Source organism: Nyctibius grandis, chromosome 28 (assembly GCF_013368605.1).
Source record: "Nyctibius grandis isolate bNycGra1 chromosome 28, bNycGra1.pri, whole genome shotgun sequence".
Lineage (NCBI taxonomy): Eukaryota > Metazoa > Chordata > Aves > Nyctibiiformes > Nyctibiidae > Nyctibius > Nyctibius grandis.
In genome coordinates this window covers 5,655,333-5,674,397 of record NC_090685.1, presented here as the reverse complement: position 1 = coordinate 5,674,397, position 19,065 = coordinate 5,655,333, and the positions used below count along the sequence as shown (strand labels likewise).

Here is a 19,065-nt window from a genome sequence, read left to right as displayed (position 1 = left end):
CGGAATGACGTGCACATTTAGGCAGCTGGAAAATCTTTTATCTTTTGTCCAAAGCTGGTGTCTTATTTCAAGACAGACGATGTTTCCAAGCCAGGCTTTTTAAAAAAATACTTGGTGCTGTTCGATCCCGACCTGCTCATAGCACGCTGTTGTTAATGCTGCCAAAGCCCTTGGGGTGCAGTGGTTTGGCCACCCCAAGAGCATCTCTGCAGCCCGGGGAGCGCAGCGGTGGCCCCCAGCCTGCAGCAGCCTCCGTCCGGCACCGGCTGGATCAAACTCACCCCCCCGGGGTGCCAAAGGCCGGTAGCAGGAAGGGGCAGGGGGCTTCCAGCCACCAAACCGCCCGTGCCAGGCTCCGCAGAGCCGGATCAGCTCCCTAAGCCGGCAGGAGCCACCGGCTGCGCTTCGGACCGGGCAGGGCATTGGGTCGGGGCACCGAAGGGCTGCCGGGGGAGCAGGGACACGGGCACGGACGGGGCACCCGCTGCGCGCCCAGCCGTCCTCCCCCGTGCCTGGCTGCACACTCATCGTCAGCCTCCCCGCGCTGGGTGCGCGCACCCCGCCCGCACCCCGGCACACGCACCCCGCGAGCACTCGGGGGCCGATACACGCTCCAGCGCACGCACCTGCTGACCGCCCCGGCGCACACGCCTGCTCCGGTGCGCGCACCCACGGCTCACCCCCGGTGCAGGCGCCCGGTGCCGGCCCTCACCACCCTGCCCCGGGCACACGCCCGGTGCGCGCGCCCGGGGCAGGCACTCGCTGCCCTTCCTTGGTGACCGGGGCAGGCACTCGCCACCCCCGACAGCGCACATGCCCAATGCTCACCGCCGACCCCCCCGGGGCACGGACCCGCCGCGCCGACCCCCCCGGGGCACGGACCCGCCGCCGTTCTGCACCGGCCCCCCCGGGGCACGGACCCGTCGCGCCGACCCCCCGGTGCCCGCAGCCGGTTCCCGCTACCCCGCGCGCGCCGCCCCGCCGAGCCCCGCGCAAGCGCGCGCACCGCCCCGGTCCGGCTCCGGTGACGTCACCGCCCGCCCCGCCCCGGCGATGGAGCCTGGCTAATGCCGGTGTGTGTCGCGCCCGCCCGCCCCGCGCTCCCGCCCCCCGCCCATGCCTGGGCTCGGCGGCGCCCGCCTGGCCGCCCCGCTGCGCCGCCCGCCCCGCCCGCCGCCGGGGCCGGGGCCTCCGTCGGACCGCGCCGAGCCGAGCCGCCACGGCGGCCCGGGGACCTGCCGCGGGTGAGTGCCGAGCGCCCGGCGCGGAGGGTCCCGCGCCCCTCGCCTCGCCGCGGTCTCGCCCGCGCCCGCTCCCCCCGGCCCGCGGGACCTGCCCCCGGGGACCGCAGAGACCGGGCAGGTGCGGGGAGCTCCCGCAGCCGCCCCAGCCCTGCCGGGCACCCACCGGGGGGTCGGGACACGCGTGTCGTCCCCCCCCCCCGCCCCGCGCCGCCTGCCCTGTCCGCCCAGCCCTGCCACGGGCCGGGGAGCCGGCGGGCTGCGCTGCCCTTTGGTGCGAGCGGCTCGCCAGCAATTAAAATTTAAATTAAAAGAAATTAAATTAAAAATCGTCTGGCCTGCCCGGCCGCTGTGGGAGCTCGGCGTGAGGGAGAGCTCCGTGGGGCTGCCCGGGACCCGGCTCCGTGGGGCTGCCCGGGAGCCGGCTGCCTCTCCCTCGGGGTTGTCTGGGGTTTTTTTCCCTCTTTAGTCTGGGTCTTTAGAGGAAGAAAAGTCCTTTTTTCCAGCCTTCGTTGGCAGCTTGCTCTGGGCACTGAGGGGTGACAGACCCCTCTCGTGTCGCAGCTGGGGGGTTAGTCACAGGTGGGGTTTTTTGTGGCTCCTGGTGTTGCAGCGATGCGGGGTTTAACGTGCCCGGCCTTGGGACAAACCGGGATGCGAGCAGACGGCATCTCCCCCTTCACACAGGCAGGAGAACCAAGCGGCTGCTAAGTGATGTGCCTGAGGCCGCGCAGGAGATCTGTGGCGGAGCTGGGACTGAACCCCAGATCGCTCCCTCCTGGTTTCCCGTTCGTTTGGTGCTTTCCTTGCCTGACTGGGGACGGTGGTTTAACCCCCCACCCTCGGGCTGCCAGGGTAAAGTCCTGCCCGGGCTGTGCCAGCTCCTGATCAGGGCTCCTGCGGTGGCAGCCAGGCGTGTGGCCAGGTGCCAGCGGGCTGAGGCCTCTCTGCTCCGAGCGGCGGGTCTGGGGGAAGGAGACGTTTCAGTAAGGGGGTGTGGGTCCGGGTGGGCAGCGGGCACATGCCCCTCGGGCATCCCGTTTGCTTGGACCGCTGGCGTGCCTGAGAGGTGACTGCGCAGCTCGTGCTTGGGGCTTTAAGCTCCATCCTCTGATTCGGGGCATGCTTAGTCTCAAGCGACAAGGTTTGTCCAAGGGGCCCTCTTCTATTCTGGTTATGAGGTGGGAAACTTTTGGGGAAGTTGTAGGTGATCTAGGTGATGTGGCTTGTTAGGCCGACCGATGTGCCAGGAAAAAAAAAACATCTACAAGCCCTTCCTGAGCTGTGTTTTCCCATTTCTGCTCCCCTCTGCCCGGCGCGGGAGGGTGGCTCTGGCCGGGCAGGGAGGGTTTGGCTGCTCTTCTCCCTCACCACCTACTCCGGCTGCAGTCCCCAACCGAGGACCCCGGTGTCCTGAGGAACGATTCTCCATGGATAGGAAGCCACACGTTTACTTCGTTATCTGGAACAGCTTATTTTAAACTAATTTCTCTTTAAGAGATGAGGAGGAGGGAGAAAAAACCCCAGATGATCAGAAGCATTTTATTTACCATAGAAGAAAACAGCAATTTAATGATAACTTCTATTAACTAGGTTGGGTCGGTGACCTTGATGTATTTTACAACTTGGGGTGCGTAGCTGAGTTCCAGGCTGTTTATTGTTTCCTCTTAGTTCATCCCAGTAACTCACAGCACACAGATGCCCACGCAGTTTTGGAGCCTTGACCCACCTTTGGGGGTGGGAAAGAGGAGGCTGTTGGATTGCGTTTTGCTTCAGATACAACCTAATCTGTAGCTTGTGTTAATTGTATTATAGATAGGTTGGCGTTCACCATAGGTTTTTCTGACAGGGCTCAGCCTCCGCAGTTCTCGCTACCGTAAGAAAGCCGTGGTAACTTGAAGCCCCAAAGTCCCTCGCGGGAGCACATCTCTATCAATAAAACCCTTGTTGCAAAGCCAAGCACTACCGGCCCCGTGGGGGCTGCTGGCTTTCGTCGGGGAGGCGCGCGGACCGACGCAGGCAGTGCTGACAGCCCGGAGCAGGGAAGCCTGGAGCAGGTGAGCCGGACTGGTAGTAACAGCCATCTGGGTTGTCAGTGGGGGGAGAATCAAACAGCAGCGTGGCTCTGGTTCTCCTTGATACAAATGTGTCCCCTCACTCCGCGGGAAGGTTTTCCTTCTATTTAGACCTCCTCTTCCTCCCCTCCAAAAACGTGATGCCCTTGTGTCCACAAGCTTTCATCCGCCTCGGTTACTATGGTGTTACTATGTAAAAGCAGCTCGTCTCGTAGCTCCTGGAATTATCCACAACTTGGGTTTACGGTCTGCGTCTGGCCCTTGTCAAGCCTTTCCCCGTTGGTGTGGTGTGACGGGTCTGGAGGCAGTGCTGTTTGCAGGGCACGGCCGTGGCTGGCTCCCCGGGAGCCTCCTCTGGGTCACCGGGCACGAGGAGCCGCTGCTCCGGGCGAGGATGCTGCACGCTTGCTATGTCTGAACGCGGGGCCGTATCCTGGGCGGCGATGAGCTCTGGGAGACCCGCTCGTGTTCATCCCATCCAGCAGCCGGGCTGCCTGCTCCCTGCCGAACGCAGGCAGGGCATGAGCTCCCTCAGAAAACTCTTGGGAGCGGAAACAAATAACTGAGGGTCTGTGGAAATCGGTGCAAACAAAAGGCAGAAGATGGGAGCAGACGTCTCCCCCCACGCCACCGTCCTGCCCAGCACCCCCAGCTTGTGCAAGCGGACCCGGCGTGGGCTGGCTTGTTGCTGCTCGCTGTGCTGTGGTGGGTCCCTTGCTCCTCATCTTCTGGTATTTTTTTTTTCCTTTCTATCTTTTCCACCTGATTTGCATGTAAAAAAACACGAGGGAGCTTCATCCCATGGAGAGGTCCTTGCTTTGCACGCTATTAATGTGAGTTATTGTTGCCCTTGTTCTTGCAGGGAGCTGGCGTGGCCCTGAAATAGGGGGATTTGCTTGGGGGAGCAGGAGCCCAGAGCCAGGTCCAGGTTTCCCCCTGCCTTGATCGTCCTAAGGATGATTTGCCCCGTGCAGACTCTGCGTCACCCCCGAGGTGCCTCACTCTTTGCATTAACTAAACAGGAGCTCAGGATGATTGTATTTGTAACTTCAGCACCTGTGCTAGGTGGAATGAGTCTAGTCCTGCTACTGAGGCTAATTTGGAGAAGATCCTGCTTGGTGGTGCTTGATACTGGGTGGTTGTGGTGAAGGTCTGCAGGATCTCTCCCTCTTGCAGCTGGGATGGCTTTAATTGTTGAGTGGGAGAGGGGTGATGTTTCTAATCAAAAAGAAAAAAAAAAAAAAGTCTTGTACTTCTCCCCTTCTTTGTTTGTTTGTTTTTGCTCTTTTTTTTCTGGACAAATGTTCTAAATAACAATGCTTAAAATGCAAATGGAGTGAGTTTGCGTGAAGTGAAGCCACTGGAGCTGGTTGGATGAGGACTGTGGAGTTAGAGGAGCTGGTGATGACACATGGCACAAGAGCAGAGCTGAAGCGCTGGGGTGTCACCAGATGCCGTCGCAGCCATGGCTCGTCTCTGCGTGGGGGACGTTCTCACGCCTTTCAAAGACTTTGTGGTTCCTCTTTCCTCTCCCCTTTCAGAGGGGCACTCTGTGAGGGTGCCCTCTCCTTTTTCTATGTGCACAATAAGGGGACATTTAACTGAACTCCCTTTTTATCTGCGTGCTCTCCGCTCCTTAGTCCTGCTTTTTTTTTGCTTTTTTTTTTTTTTTAGAAATAGAAAAATCGGAGAATGAACCTTCTAAGCTGTGCATTCAATTGCAGTGGTGGCTTTTGTAATGTTCATCCTACCGAAGGCAAGTGCTGCCCTCACCACTCCAGCCAGTCCCCCCATGTGTTTTAGCACTTGTTTGGGGAAAAAAAAAAAAAAAAAAAGAAAGAAAATAGCCTGGTGTTAAGGTTGCAAAAGTTTCCATTATAGCTCCACCCAAACACTCCTGCCCAGTAATGCTCAGAAAATTCAGTTTGGGTGCTGGGGCTTCCGTGCCTGCTGTGCTGCTGGGCTGCTCAAGGGGAAGAACTTTTGGGGATTTTTTTCTTTTAATACAGAGATGCTTGAGAGGGCCCACGTCAGGAATAGGGTGGGGAACGAGCCCTGGAATTTGGCTGTCCGAGTGTCCTTACTAAAGAGCCTGGGTGGGACAGGTTTAGACAGTGAGCACTTAAAAATTCACCGAGGCAAGCGGCAGATGAATCAGTTGAAAGGGGCTCCCTGCTATTTGTGTTGGTATCTTTTAGCTCATCTTCTCCTGAATAAGTGTCTCGAGGTTGTTTTCAGACTGACTTTTTTTGTCCTTCAGGTCCAAAGGGGATCAGTTTGCTCCCGTGAGGAGGATAAGAAGGGAGCTGGTTGCTCCTGGAGCCTGGATTGGCGTGCGGGAGGCTCGCGCGTGCTCTGCTCTCGTGCTCCGATAAAGAGGTTTTAATGGAACTTATAAAAAAACTTCTCTTTTGGAAATAGGTCAAGCAAATATTTATTTCCCTAAGTTGTCATGCCAGTATTGCACAAATACTTGAACAGGTAGTAATTTTATGTTTCCCTGCTTTGTTTCTTTTTAAGCATATTCAGTCCTTTTTTTCCAGGGGTGTAGAGACACATTAATAATTGTATGTAATCAGTTCTGTAGGTCTCTCTTTCCATCTGGAAGTCTGTGCATCTCCGACAGACTCATGCTCTATGGTTTCAGTGCTGTAAATCAGAAGCAGTGACACTTTTTTCTTTATATCCAAGTGCCTATCAGAAGGCTGGGGGGTTATTTTTTGTCCTTTGGAGGAGTTCAGGTGGGTGGTGTGGTCAGCTGCCTAAATCAATTTAAAAACAAAGCTTCCAGAATACAGCAAATCTGAACAAAACGGTCATACTGGTGGTTCACTTTCCCGAAAACAGCCACGGTGTTACTGGGGTCCCTCTAGAAAGTAAGTCCAATGGTTGGGTTGTCCCGCAGATGAAGAGGGTGGTTCTACCAAAAGCTTGTGCCCTGCTGTCTGATGGAGCTCGTTCTTTGGTCTTCCCCAGATAATCAGGAATCAGACGGTACCTGTGTGTCTTCAAAGAAGAATCAGAACTTCTTGTCTGCTCTTAAAACGTTAAGAATGAAGAGTTTAATTTAAGAGGACAAAAATTAGGCTTGATGTCCTGGATGCTTGTTCCTGTAGCTCTTCACCTCCAGGTCTCCTCAGCATAGGAGTAGCAAGGGTCTTTGCTGTAGCGCACCGGAGTACTTTGAGTATACTTTGTGTAAGAGGACGTTTGAGATGAGGTTGTCTTGGATGCTTTTTGATGGGTAGCGTATTTAATGACTTGAGATTTTGTGTCTCTGTGTTAAGGATCCTGCTGTATCGCTGTCTCCTCGTGCCTGTGCAGGGAGCAGGAGACCTTCCTGGTGGTCCAGGTCCTGCCATGGGGCACCGGTAGCACAAGGACCATTTCAGCTCCCAATGCTGGCTGATGCACCGGGCTTTCCCTTGTGCCTGTGTCGTGCCTTCTGGCTCTGGTCAGCCTCGTAGAGGTGGTCACCTCTGAACCAGCACCTTGAGCACAGTGCTGGGTGGCTTTGGAGACCTTGATGGGTTGGATGTGACACCAATGGGGCTTCATGACGTGCAGTTTTTCACCGCACTGGCAAGATGGGTGTGTTTACTCTTTGCGTTAAGGTTAATTGGCTCTTACCTGTGTTCCCAGTTGTAAGGTGGTCATTAGAGACGAGTCATCCTGAGGTGCGTGCAGGAGGTTACACGAGCCTGCTGCGTGTCATGCTTTGGTTTGTTAAGCGGGATGGAAAAGCAGACTCCTCTTCTGGAACATATCCTGCTATTTCTTTCTTTTCTAGGAATCATTTCCATGTCGGAAAATATTTAAGACAAGGGGAGTGTCTCTGTTTTACAGAGGCAGAACTAATTTAAAAACAAAAATTCGGGAAAAAAAAACCAGCTGCGCTAGCAGAGGGGAAGCAGACGTGTTGTGGTCTGGACTCAGAGCAAGCAGATTAATGTGAATATTTCATTAAAACCCTAATCCACCTGTTCGGCTCCACTCCTCTGGTCCTGTGTGTGCTGTGAAACGCAGCGGATGTTTTAAATAGCAGCCTGTGCTCCCTGCTCCCCTGCCTGGCGTTTCCATGTTGCTTTGCAGGCAGGAAAGACGGGGACCGAGGGTGATGTCACAGCCACTGTGGGTTTGCAGGTCCTTTGCCTTTAGCTTTTTCCCCCCCGCAGCTGCTGTCCGTCTCAGTGGCATGGTGATGTCCTGCTCACCCAGGCTGGATTCGTGGTGCTGAGCCGTGTTTGCTCTGCCACGTGCCGGCACCATTTCAGGGGGTTGGAGATTTGGCCCTTATAAAAGCACTAGAAATTAAGATGCTTTGGAGGAGGCACCTTTGGAGCCAGTGCACTGGAGGTTGATTGTGCAAAAACCCTCTCTGGTGAATAGTTGTTGCCGTGTCCACCTGGACCTAACCCTTTCCTGAGCTCCATCCATGCTCCCCTGATTTTGCTGGCATCCTCTTCCTGCTGATCTGCATGTCTGGATCACAGCAGCTCCCTGATCCCTCTCTGCCTTAATTTAGGAGTGCTGGCTCCACCACCCCCAGCCCTTAGGAGGTTGGTGGTTGCCCCAGGCAGATGCCCACATCTCTGCATGCCACACACAGGGACCATGCTTCTCAGGCGATGCTCTCCCCAGCATCTAGCCTGGAGCTGGGCTCCTCCAACACCCTGCCCGGAGGGTACAATTTTTGAATTGTAGTTTTCAACAAGCCAGTTGGAGCTGAGAGGATGGGGGTGAGAAGGAGCCCTTGCTTTTGGGGTAACCTCCCAATAAACGAGGCAAACACGTGTGCTCAAAGCCTTGCTGTTGGTAACACTGGTGTACCAACACGTGTGCTTGCCCAGGTGAAATGAGGTGGGAAATAGTATTTGAGATTCACATAGCAAAATTGGGGATCTCTCTGCTGGGTACCTTCAAAAGAAGAGGGTCTCCATCAGGGACCTGCGCTTAGCTGGAGAACCCGGTCCTTGCTGTGGGTGTTGTGGATACGTGTTGCTCTGTCCTTCTCACTCTTCTGGGGTGAGGATGGATGAAGCCACTCAAGTCCATCAGAGCTACTGACGGGGCAGGGGCCATCGTGGGACACGTCTGCCATCGCCACCTCTGCTCCCCGCTCACGCAAACCCCTGTTCCTACCTCAGCACGGGTGTTTCAGCATTGCTGGAGTCCTGGGCTTGGAAATGGGGGATTATTTCCCACGCATGGGGAGGTTTTCCTTCTTAATTACAAATGTCAGGCGAATGGAAAAGGGTACAGTTGGTGTGAGGCAGCAGAGGATGCTGTGAGCAAGAGATCTTGGTGAGCACGGAAGGCTTGCTTTGCCTTCCCAAAGTGTCTGCTCCGGAGATGTCGTTGCTGTTCTGCCTTTTAATGCTGCCTTGTGCATCTGTTCTGCTGGGGTTGAGTTTGTCAGGTCCTTGTAGGCAGAAGACTGGGAAGAAAATTACAAAAAAAAAGAAAAAAGTTGAATTTAAAATGTCATTGATTTTTTTTTTTTTGTATTTTTCTTCTAATTTAATCAATTCCCTACTGTGCTGTAAATTCCAAATGTGAATGGGAAATAATCCCACCAGTACAATAATTAACATGTAACCAGCAGATGAAGAAAACCCAAACTGCTGAGCTGATTGGTGAATGCTGACTATTTTCCAAATTAATTTCAATAATCACATCTCCCATTAAAAAGAAGACAGGGCGAGGAGGAAGTCTTAAATTTTCCTCAAGCTCAAAGTAGCAAAAAATGGTACGTGCAGGGTAGCTGTTCTCTGTGTGATTGTGAAAAAGGGACGAGGGAGGTTCCTGAAATGGAATTGCAGATACAAAATGTTGTTCATTTTGCAACCAAAAAGCCCAATTTCAGTTGCTTTTTTGAGGAGGAAATAGAAATTGTAAGTCAAATATCCATAATTTTATATAGGTGTGTGACAGTAAATACGCGCATGAATTCACATTCAGTGTTAGCAGAGGTGATTTTATTTCCTAACGATGTTTTCCCCTCCTGGAGCAGCCCCTGTCACCTCCTGGCCATGGCCACCTCACCCTCAGGACTCATTTTCCAACAGCACAGCACAGGTGATGCTGCTACCAGGTGTTGAACCAAAGCATCGCTTTAGAGATGCTTTTTCATTCCAGTTTAAACTTAATTTTAGCAACATTTGTGAAGTTGTGATGTGGCTCGGTGCTTGTAGACCTAAAAATATTTTATTTAGAAATGCAGGGGATGGCCTGCTGAAACCCCAGCCCTACAGGCGTTGCGTGCGAGAGTGCCACGCTGCGCTGCAGAGGCGAGAAATCCCGGTGCGTTTGGTGGAGCGACCTTTTTATTATGGTGTTTGCAGGACTCGGGCGGTTGGAGGTGCCTGCGATGTGAAGTGCTCCGGCGTCGAGCCGGCGGTCCCGTGTGCCCCTCGTTTTCAGCGTGGGGAGTGAGAGCTGCCCAGAGCCACCCCGCGGTGCGACAGCCGGGAGGGAGAGCGGGTCCCAGCGAGCATCCCTGGCGCGTGGCTCTCGGGTCCTCTCCCTCCCAAAGGCTCAGGATACGGTGACGTTGTCAGATGTTAATTAAAAAAAAAAGTAAAAAAAGAAAACTAAAACCCTCAGGCCAGTCCAAGTGCTTTGAAACAGTATTTATTATTTTATCAGTCCAAGCGCGGTGCTCCGTGGGAAGGTATGCAAGCGGATCGCGACGGGATTTTCTTTGCATATTTTCCTAATGTTAGAGACGGTCTCAAAGAAGTATCGCATTGTTTCATTTCCCCTCCATGCTTCATGTTTTTCTAAAAATAAAAGCTAATGTCAACAATCCTACAATAACGAATGAATGTGCATGTCCTGCACCTGATTAGTATTTATTTTTTGGTGGATAGCAAGATTTAGCTGGTAATCACACTATGAGCTATGGATAAAAATGTATCTTTTAAACCACCTCACTGATGGCTTTTTCTTTTTGCCTTTTTAAAATGCCATTAATCAAGTTAGAGGCTGAAAACACTCGCGCAAAGCAAAGTCTGAGAAAAGTCACTTGAGGTGAGTAAACAAGTTGGCTTTTTTTTTTTTATGAAAGCCAAAAAAAACCATCCTGCTGCTGCTACGTGTGTTAAGGGTACCTTAAATACAGCGTGTGCTGCAGTGCTGACAGGCATCCCAAACACTTTTTATAATAAACCTCTAATTATAGCTTAGTGACTCCATAGGTTCTCCGGATCACCTTGGGAATATTGCACTGAAAACTAGGGAGAATATTTATATTTTCTGCAACTGATGAGTGAACCAGATTTAGAGCTGGACCTGGTGAGCGTGGTACATAGTGATGTATTTATAGAGTATTATAGAGTTGTGCTTGCTGCTGCGTGGTACAATTTTGGGGTTAAACCCTGCATTTTGGGAAATGCATTGGTGTGGATTCCCAAATCCAGACCCCAGCTGAGCTGGTTGGAAAAGGGTTCGGCTGATGGCCAGCTCCTGCAGCCCATCACTGTCTCCTGATGCTGGACACTTGGATTAAAGCCCAGCACTCAGAACCAGGGACTCCAGTGAAAATCTCAGCTTTTTAAAGAAAAAAAAGACCTCCAGAGCTTCGTGGTTACAGAGAAAAGCTGGAAAATGGGAATTCTTGGGCAGAGAGGGGTAGGGAGGTGCCCTCTTCTCACCACCCCACGTTAGCCTGGGTATTTCCCAGTATCCCAGACTGGGAGCCGGTGCCATGGCGTTCGGGGCTTGACTTAGTTTTTAGAAGTTGGCATGGCTGATACTGGCAAGTTGATTCTTTTCTCCTCCGTTTATTTATTTCTTCCCCCCTTCGTTTTAATACCGTCTCCTGGGAGATTCCAGCTGAAATCTCTTCATTGCTGAGATGTTTCTTTTCCCTTGCGCTGTGGATGCCGGGTCCGGTTTGACTGTGGTATGTTTCTGGCACGGAAGGGAAGAGCAGCAGGACAGAAGAGCTGTGCTTGCCCTTGGGTGTGCGTGCATACGTCCCTCCAAAGATACCCTATAGGTGTTACACACTTGTGTGATGGGCTCAACCCTCTGCCTCACAAACAGCAAAGCTCTCCGTCCATGCTGCCGGGGCTTGTCCTCCTGCATCAGGACTGGAGCATCCCCTGGGCTTTGATGGACCTGCCTCGCCGCTCAGTGTGGGGTCTTATTTCCATTTATATTTCCTTTGCAAACTTAAAATAGAGGTTTGTGGCACTTAGTGCCATGGTCTAGTTGACACAGTGGTGTTAGGTCAGAGGTTGGACGTGATGATCCCAGAGGTCTCTTCCAACCTAGTTGATCCTGTGAGACAGCTGAGCTGATCTGATGGTTAGGGATAACAGTGGACATCTTGCTACTGGTGCAGAAGCTCTTGGAGAGGTCTGGCACATGCTAAGGGATAGAGAGAGACCACAGGGGCAACGATAGGGAGATGTAGGGGGTGAGGGAGGGCAGAGCAAGACCTCCTGCTTATTTTTTGGCAGGGTTTAGTTGGCTAGATCATGGACACATACCCTCTCTAGGCAAGCAAAGCCTCCATGTTCAGCGGAGCTCCAAAGTCCAGGCTTCCAGCCATGCGGGACCTCCATGGCTCTGCTCCCGCGTGTGTAGTTGAGCACCGGCTGAAGAGCGATGTGGCACTGGGGACGGCCGCTCTACCCAGCGTTTGCAAAGCATTGGTTCTGATGGTGAAGTTCACAGCGTGGTTCCCCCCCAAAATATTCCGAAGTCACCAGTGAGACTCTGCAAAATCCTGAAGCTGGATCAAATCAAGTGATAATCCATCAAAGGTTCCTTCTGCCTGGCCATCAGTCCTTGAAGATCTGGACCACGTTTGCACTCCTGCTTGAGAGTTTTCCTCCAGAATCATGTCTAGACACTTATCTTTCTTTCTTCTTTTTCTCCCAGATGAAATCTGAGGTTCTCAGAGCCCCAAGAGCTGAAGCTTCTCCTAGCTGATGCTCTCAGCAAGAGCATCTTTTCTTTCTCCAAGTATTTGGAAGCTTGTGATAAACTTGTGAGGTTTTGGCAATGCCACTTTGGATGCTATTTGTGTGCCAAACCCTGCTGAATACGTCTTTTATCGCAGATTTGTAACAGTAGCTGTTGGAGGGGGAGCTTCATGGGAGAAGTGCTTTCAGAAGAATGCTTTTATAAAGGAACACTGTCCTGCAAAAAAAAAAAAAGTGCCTTGCAGGGGGAAAAAAAACCCAAGCCCAACATTTTTCTTGTGTTCATGTTGTAAAATTTGCCCATTAATTTGGGCGAATAAGGTTTTGCTTCCATTTCTAGACACTTTTGTTTGTCCTCTTTGGACAAACAAGCACTGTTGTGCTCCAGGCAATTTGGGGGGGGGAGAAAAAAAAAAAAAGACATTTAGATTCTGACTAAGAAATGCCGAAATCCTTGTTTTCTGTAACTCTCGCCAGGCTGAGCCCCAGCCAGGTCCCTGCAGGAGCTGGGATTGGGACCCGACTGGTGGTTTGCTCAGACAGGGGCTTGTTTGTAGTGGGAAGAGCAAACCGGGAAGACCAGAGATGGGTCAGTTCATCTGTTCCAGCTCAAGCAGAAGGAGGGTTTAGGGAGAAGACAAGGCTGTAGGTCTGAGCAGCAAACGTGGTAGTGAGGGAGGATGTAGAGCCTCTGGGAGGGGGCTGTGGTGTGCCCAGCTCTTGTATCTGCACTGGGTCGCACTGACCTTCCCTTTGTCCACTGTTGAGTTGAGCAGCTTCTGGTCTCTGCAAGAGCCCGATATTTCTCAATGGCAGAAACATAAAGCTTGTCCTCCCATGCGTTTGCCTCGCAATTAAAAATGCTTTTTCTTTAAAAAAAAGGATTTTTCATGGGGAAAACCTGCTTTAAAATTACACCGGCGTCTGAAAGCATTTTGGCTGCTGAGTTACAGCCGACACCGAAGGATGCTCTCGCTGAGCGTCCCCCCCGAGCAGAGGGAGCGGGCACTTCTCCCCATTTTCAGTTTTGATTTGGATCGTGATATGCTGTTCTTAAGTAGCCATTTACTCTCTTTCCCATCTCTTTGGCACAGAAGCAAGAGAATAAAACATTAAAAGAGGAATGTGATTATAATCCCGTAAAAATTGACAGAGGAATTTGGCAGTGGTTGCAGCCTGTGAATGTCATACATAATATTTTATTCATTTTTAAAAATAATTAGATTTCAAGCTGACAGTTTAAATGACAGATCACCTGAAAAAGATATTGTGGACAGTGTAAAAACTGTCAGTGTGGTTTTTCTTTGCTAACTGTGGAGTTTGCAAGGTCTGTGCACCAAAAAAAATAATAGGGTCCTTTGGCTTTAGCCGAGCTGTGTGCGGAAGCTGAGAGCGATGAGGTCTCTCGTGTTAATAATTTGTATTATAATAGCGTTGTCACTGCTGGCTCCCAGGCTTTTTTATAACTGAGTTAACGGCAGTGCTGCCTGTCCCAGCGTGCTCAGGGAGACTTCTTGGTCAAAAGGAGGGTTTGTTTTTTTTTTTTGAAAAAAAATTATTTTTGCTTTTGTTGTCCCCTTGTTCCCACAAACCCTTTGTGAACGGGACCAGTAATTGCAGCTGGAAGAGTCTGGCGGTATGGGCAGAGGAACTGTTCAGATACGTTATTAAGCGTATTGGCTGCTCAGATGTGTTATTCACCACGGGAAGCAGATCCCAGGGGACTGACAGAGTTCCCCATCCCAGAATATCCGAGCTTGCAGCGGGAGCTGGAGCTAACGATGCAAAACCCTCCAACGGAGCCGCAGCTTCTCACGTCCGGGGGGATGCTGCAGGCTTGAGATTGTGAATGAAAGGGAAACCGATGCTTTTCCACTTCAACTGAACGGGATAATCACAGAGATGATCAGGCCTTGTGTAAAACATGTGACAAAGTGATGATTTCTGATCTCAAATAGTAAAATTTAGATTTTTATGTCCCCTGTGGTCCTCAGAGCATCCTTATGGGTAGTGAGATGAAATGAGAGGAGTGGGAGTCTGCTCTGGTGTCTCCTATTCTTGGAGTGAGAAGCTGATTGTTGTTTGCTGAGCTTTAACACTTGATGCTGCATGTACCCCTTGTTTTAAATCCGACCTGCACAGGATTTAAAATTTTTAAGACTCTGCAATAGTAATTTTTAGCTTAACGGGAATAATTCCATAATTCCTTCCCTTTGCGATGGAAAAAATGACTAAGGTAGACGTGAGTTGGACCATGTCTCTATCTGCTTGTAAATTCTTGGAGATTGGGCATAAAGCTCATCTCTCCTTAGCTGAAAATAAACATCCTGAAGTAGATGGGTGTGTAGTGCAGAAGGCTGGGGGAAGATGTCCTCTTCTTGTTGTGGCCGGGGAGAGGAGGGGGCTGGAGGAAATCCAGAGGGTAGTAACGAGATTGATTGGAGGTCTAGAAACCACTGGTCTGAACAAACCTGAATTGTCTGGCTCTAGACAGGACAAGAGGGAGGGAGGAAATCTATCTCCAGGTGCCTAAAAGCACCTTAAAGGGAAGGTGGTGTTTGCTTTCTGCATTCACAGTGGATGGGGCGAGAGGTCATGGTCCTAAAATTGCAGAGAAAAAACCTTCAGATTGAATAGTGGGCAATGCTTTCCCTAAAATTAACAACTGCTGAACACTGGATCTGGTGGTCTGGAGAGCTTGTGGAGCATCAGTTGTTAGAAGATTAAAATGGCTTGGAAATATGTCCCTAATATTTTGTGATGGTCATTCTTGCGTGATGAAGGTGCAGTTTATTCTCATACAAGTGGGAGCTGTCTCGATGCCTTCCTGTGCTCCCACAGCGCTGGCATGGAGTGGTGAGGCTAGAAAGGGTTGTTTTCAGTCTAAAATAAGCAAGAGACGACAAATGATGTTCTGGGGCTTAAATTTTCAGACACTTTCAGACTGAAGTGTCTAAAGATAATATATGTTTGCATGCCTCTCTGCAACAGCAGGTGTTGGCTAGAAATATTTTATGCTCTTTGATTCTAAAATTGGATGTTATGGACATTAAATTGTATGACTTGCCTCTCTTGATACAGCCTTTCCAGGACACTGGTTCCCTTGACCTGGAAGAGACAGAGGGGGGACGTGAGCGATGTTGCCTTTAGTATAGCTATTTCTCTTTAAAGAAATATCAGTACAGACAAGTTCCCAGCTCTGTGTAAATGCAGGAGAAATAGAAACAGCCACTTTAGAGATCCGAAATGATGACTTGTCAGGCCTTTAATTGTACCTTGGGAACAGGAACCTTTTTAAGCCGGCGTCGCACCCGCAGCAGAGCCCGCGGCACCGGACGGTCTCTGCTGGGCTGTCTCAGGAGGTCCCACGTGGCTGAGAAGCGTTTCCTCCACACACATCCTTTTGCAGCATCCTCTGCACACTCTTTCCTCCAAGAGCCTTATCGAAGATGCCCATTTGATGCCAGCTTCTCTTTTTTTTCTGTAGGGAACAACCATTTTATAGTCAAGAGCAGGGAGCAGATCTGTGCTATTGATTCACAAACAAAGTGCAAAATCTCAGGCCAGGTAAGAGAGTTAGTTCGTCCTTGGCTGTAATTCTGCATCACTGCACATCACCTTTTTTTCTTTATATCCACATGAATCAGCTCATGTCTCAAGGTATAAGTGAGCTTTTCACTCCTTGCTAGATACAACAACCACCTTTAACCAACTTCAAGACCCATCCGTGAGAGCTGCTAAATCATAACTGTCGTAAACTGGGCGGCGATGGTCATTGAAGGGAAGCGAAAGACTTGTTTTGTTGTGGCTGTTGGGACGCGGAGCGGCACGGTGAGGAAACCTCGCCGTGTTCTTGGCTTTTGGGGCAGAAGGTCCCATGGACCACAGGAAGGTCCACGTGGGCACCACAGGAGGGTGCCCATCTCTGCTAAAGCCAGGGTTTTGCAAAGCGCCTGCATGGCTGAGCTATTTCCCAGTCCTGGGAACAGCAAGGGAAGGTGCAGCATCCCCTAAAGCATCCCCTTTGGGGGAATTGTCTCCCTCTTTTTCTGTATCATTTTGCTCTTCCGCAGCCTGACCTCCTACGGGGCAGAGTGCCCAGAGCCAGGCTTGGGGCTGCCTCGTCTGCTTGTGCAAGTATCAGGTTGAGCCAGGCTTTGCTCTGGGACAGCCTTGTTCCCTTTCCAAAAATAATAAAAAACCAAAAGAGAGCAAGAAGAGAGTGAACAGCCATTAAAAAATAAATCTGAGATGGGGTTGCCAGGTGAAAGGAAAATGGAATCATATCTATCCTGGAGGTTTTGACTTTTAAATGTATAGATCCTGTATGTGTTCAGCCCCCGCAGTGGATCCCTGCACAGGAATGCTGCTGGGAGACTCGTGTTTCTCCCTCCCTTTTCACGAGCCCGCTGTCCCAGCTGGTTCAGGCGTTACAGATTTGAAACCCCCGGGTATGTGAGGATGACTTGTTCTCTGTGTCGAGTCTGGTATTTGGGGAATATATTCTCCGTTCTTGAACTGTTTGCAGGTTTGGAGCTGCTCAGTCGAGCCTGAGGAAGCCCTAAGGCTTGGAAAGGATGGCAGCGGGATGGCAACACTGGTGATCGGGGGCTCTGGCAGACGGTGGAAATCCCTGAGACAGAAGGACCCAAGTGTATCGTGGTTATCAGATGCTGGGATTTAAATATCTGAAAGAAGTTAGGAAAAAAGCGTTCCTCGGTCGGCCTTGTTGCTGTTCCCGTTTCAGTGATAAGCAGCTGAACTGTTTGCATGTGCTGCTTGGAGGAAACCCCAACCTCTGCCTCCAGCTCTCTCCTATATTATTTTACTTGAAGCAGCAGCTTCAGGCAATTCGAGGAGGAGCTGCCAGGGTGCCAGCGGCTCACGGTGCCAAATTTGCAGGGTTTTTGCTCCGTATTTCAGAACAAGATTTCGGGAAATTCAGATTTTTCTCTGCCTCCAGCTTAAGTTTCTATTTAAACCACCTTTAATTTATTTCAGGAAGCGCGCAGCCACTCAGACTGCTGTGATCAAGGTCACTCTTCTTAATTAGGTGCTCCAAGGATCACGAAATCTTGTTTGTTAAAGTCTTAGGCATATGTTGAATCCCTAAACGAGTGTGTGAATGACATTAAACCTACCGTAGCAGAGAGAGCTCGTATAATAAAGGGAGAGGAGCAGTAGCGTTATCGAAGGAGGAATGGCAGATAAGGAGCCGTGGCCGTTATCACGTTGTTTGGGAGATGGTAGCATTGTGCAAGTCGTTACAGGACATTTACACAAATTGCTGGAATAAAAACCCACTCCATCAGCAGTCTAATATTTGTTTCTTATTATACGTTAAACTTTTTCTGGCATAGAAAGCATTGTCACCTGTTATGTCAAGGTCCTGGCATTCAACATTGGGATCTTTCCAAGAGTATTGAAACCTAATTGGTTCAGAATAAGCCTTCCCTTCATTTTAGAGGAGAAAAAAAAAGCAAAGCAAGGAAAAAAGAAAAAGCTGTGGCATCTAGCAGGCATTTAAAGCATTTTTTCTTGTTCTCTGAACTCTTGTGATTTGCCAGACTTGGGGCTGAATTTTCTCTCAGCTTTGTGCTCGCTTTGCGTTTCCTGTGAATTAAATCAGGAAAATAATATACAGCGAATAACGTATAGCAAATAACATAGAGCAGCCAGCACCGTGGGTCTGGGGGAAGCTTTGTCCAAGCGTGGCCCTGCAGCAGGGAGCGTCGGGACGCCCGAGTGCTTAGCGAGGGAAAACCTGTATACATCCTTCAACACTTGTCCATTTCCTTTGCCTTCTTTTAAATTTAATTTTCTTTAACTCCTGGTAGGATTTGGTCTGTGCGGATACAGCCAGAGTGGATGCTTCTTGCCTGCAGGATTTTGGATGGGGTCGGGGAGCACCTTCCCATGTTGTAGTGCATCTGTGCTAGTTATTTGGTTAAATCTCTCCGTGCTGCTTATTTACTTATTTATTTTAATCAAAGCAACTCGCTGGTTGTGAGCGAAGGGTATGGTCGGCAGGATCTGACCTGAGCAGCAGATCAGTGAGGCTTTGGCAGGGGACTTCAGCCTGAGCACACACGCTGGCTGCAGCACAGGGACGTTGGGGACGTGTTGCTGGGGGAGGAGAACCTGTCACTGGCTGCGCTCTGGCAGCACCAGCAAACGAGCCTAAATTTTCCTTTACTCGGGAATCACAACTTAATTTTCCTATTTTTCATCCTTGTTACGAGCTCTGGCTCACCTTTTTCCAGGGTGACTCTTTGTTTTTCAGTACGCTGTTTTCTCCTCCGCTCTGAACTTAATCCCAGAAATCCACTTGGCTGGTTATCCCTTTAGACGGTTAAGTTTAGAAATTATGAAATACATCGGGCTGGCTCTGCTGCTTCTCCAGGGATGAGGGAGTGGGGACTGGATGGCAGCAGAGGAAAATGGAGGGGAGAGAGGAAGCCCACAGCTAAAAGCAAAGCTGCAGGTTATATATAGCCGCAGGCTGCGGCGGTGTCGGTCGGGGTGCTGTGATTGCTTCTCTAAATATGTTCTCGGCCGTTGAGGTCTCCAGTCCCGTTAACGAACCAAGCCCGTGAGCAGTGACTGAGAGCCGGGGAGCAGCGTCCCTGGTTCCCAGCACGCCGCAGCTGTGAGGTTTTTGCTTTTACTGGGTTGAGAGCAACACGGTTCAGCGAACTTTGTTAACTTCTGATAAATGATGTCTTTGCTGATCGAGAGGAAAAACAAAAATCAAAGATGTGTGTTTGGGGATGTTTCAGTGAAGATGTGCTACAGCTTCGCTGGGGGTGGGCA

General features: G+C 50.7%; 1 protein-coding gene and 1 long non-coding RNA gene across 3 annotated transcripts in view; one reads left to right on the top strand and one right to left on the bottom strand.

The window, feature by feature from the left end:
- The first annotated feature begins 1,178 nt into the window (after positions 1-1,178).
- The window catches only part of ZHX3 (zinc fingers and homeoboxes 3), a 49,910-nt gene continuing 32,023 nt past the window's right edge, over positions 1,179-19,065 (top strand). Inside the window, exons 1-2 of one of the 2 annotated variants that reach the window (XM_068419676.1) lie at positions 1,179-1,244; positions 3,091-3,298. The gene's annotated coding sequence lies outside the window, so the exon portion shown is untranslated. The remainder of the gene's footprint in view (positions 1,245-3,090; positions 3,299-19,065) is intronic. The other variant, XM_068419677.1, reaches the window with a different exon arrangement.
- On the bottom strand, positions 9,966-18,672 carry LOC137674421 (uncharacterized). The gene is made up of 4 exons (XR_011049814.1): positions 18,506-18,672; positions 15,528-15,733; positions 15,320-15,360; positions 9,966-10,098 (listed from the first exon to the last, which is right to left on the bottom strand). It is a non-coding gene; the product is annotated as an uncharacterized lncRNA (long non-coding RNA).